Source organism: Bidens hawaiensis, unplaced genomic scaffold (assembly GCF_021521415.1).
Source record: "Bidens hawaiensis isolate Kalapana, Puna unplaced genomic scaffold, B.hawaiensis_p1.1 tig00031122_1, whole genome shotgun sequence".
In the NCBI taxonomy this organism is placed as follows: domain Eukaryota; kingdom Viridiplantae; phylum Streptophyta; class Magnoliopsida; order Asterales; family Asteraceae; genus Bidens; species Bidens hawaiensis.
In genome coordinates, this window is record NW_027495220.1 from 44,777 (window position 1) to 47,102 (window position 2,326).

Below are 2,326 nucleotides of genomic sequence, written 5' to 3' on the forward strand. Positions count from 1 at the left end.
TTCGGGCATGCCTTGTTTAAATCTGTAAAGTCGACACACAACCTCCACTTTCCATTCTTTTTAGAAACAACAACCACATTAGCTAACCATCGAGGATACTTAACATCTCTGATCATACCGGCCTTAAGAAGTTTTTCAACTTCTTCTTGTATGATCGCGTTCCTCTCTGGAGTGAATTTCCTTCGCTTCTGATGGACGGGTTTAACAGATAAATTAAGGCCTAATTTGTGAGTAATTACCTCCTTAGAAATATCTGTCATGTCTGAATGTTTGAAGGCAAACGTCGACTTTCTTCGTTTTAGGAAGGACATTATATCCTCCTCGATCTCATTAGGGATACTGGATCCTAGGAACACTTTCACATCTGGATCCTCGGGATCCAAGGACACTTTCTATATGTCTTTCTCCCGAGCTTCCAGCACGTCCCTAGGATGTTGCTGTGGTTGCAATGCTATCGTCTGTTTAGCTACTGGCTTCATTGATGAAGAATAGTAGTTCTTGGCTTCGACTTGGTCACCATCTATTCTTACTACTCCCCAAGAAGTTGGTAGTTTGATGCATTGATGGTAAGTAGAGGGTACTAACTTCATCCTATGTAACCAATGCCTGCCCAAAATAATATTGCAACAAGAAAGGTTATCTATAACACATAATTTTTGGTAAGAATTTTACCCTTCGATGTATATATGGAGTTTGATGTCCCCCAATGTTTTCTTGGTCTCGCCACTGAAATCGACTAGCACCGATGTCCTCAGGATGATCTCTGAGTCTGGTATATTCATCTTTTGAAGCATATCATGCTGGATGATGTTGACCGAGCTTCCACTGTCGACTAGGATCCTGCGTACATAATGGTTAGCAATAAACAAAGTAATAATCAAACCGTCATGATGGGGATCCTGGATGCTTGATTTATCTTCTTCATCGAAGAAGATCCTTTTATTTGTTGTCAAGGTGGTGGATATAACCGGTCGTTCCCTGTTATCCAACTTGGTCTCCTTGGCTAGCCTCTTAGCTACTTAGAAGGAAGTTCCACATATGTCTGAGCCACCGGAAATAAAGTTGATCACTTGAGCATCTGGTGGGGGCGGAGTTGCTTTTTGAGGAACCTTTTCAGGATCTTGGATCCTTGAATTTTTTCTTCCCAACAGTTCCTTGAAATGGCCCTTACTCAGGAGGTATCCAATTCCCTCCTTAAACCGATGCAATCATCCGTCATGTGGCCAAAATCCTCATGGAAAGCACACCATTTGGATTTGTCTCTGAAGGTGGTTGACTTCTCATTCTTTCGGGGCCACCTTTCCTTCTCTCCTAGATCCTTCATGGCACAAATCAATCCACGGGTATCTATGGAGAAGCAATATTCTGAGATTCTAGGGTAATCTTCATCATCATCTCTTCTTCAACTGCTCGAACGTTTTGATTGTTGAACTTGGAGTACGACTTCGAATTGTTGTTTCTATATGAGGATCCTTTATTCTTGTTAGGGGATTCTTGCTTCGTTTGAGCCCCTAACCGTTCCTGGATCCTTTTGTCATCTTCCAGTCATATGGACCTCAGTGCTCTGTTCCTTACTTTATCCAAAGACCTGCAAGGAGTCATCACAAGATCATCATAAAAGGGGGAGCCCTTCTGAAGTCCCATCTTGAATGCTTCAACAGCAATGGCCATGTCAAGATTGAGGATTTCCAGGGCTTCCCTGCCAAACCTTGTAACAAAATCCCTAAGGGATTCATCACTAGGTTGGATAACTCGGTATAAGTTACTAGTTAACTTCTCAAATTTCCTACTACAGGAAAATTGATTGTTGAACAAGTTAACAAAGTGTGAGAAAGAAGTAACAGAAAAGGGAGGAAGACTTAGCAGCAATTTCAAAGTAGATCCTGATAGTGTAGCTCCAAAACCTTTGCACAGACAAGCCTCCTTGAGCCTCTCAGGAATCGGGTTGGTTTCTATCCTTTCTCTGTATTGAGCTACGTGCTCTTTAGGATTAGTGGTCCCGTCATACACTTTCATGTTGGGGGTTTGAAAGCGTTTCGGGATCTCCGCGTCACATATTGGTGGAGCAAATTTGGATAATTTGTGGCTTCCTTCCGCTATCTCAAGGATATGACGGATTACCTCTAGTACGCTGGATATCATATCCTTAAGTTTCTGCAGTTCCTTTGCCATGGCTTGGTTGATACCTGCATCCTGCATGGAACCATGGTTAGCATTTAAGGATATGGGATCATGTGTGTTACCTCTTTGTTGTGTAAAGGTTGGCGTTCCTGAAGAGTGGCTGGGGTAAGAAGTGTCTGCTATAGGAGTTGGTCCACCAGAAGTT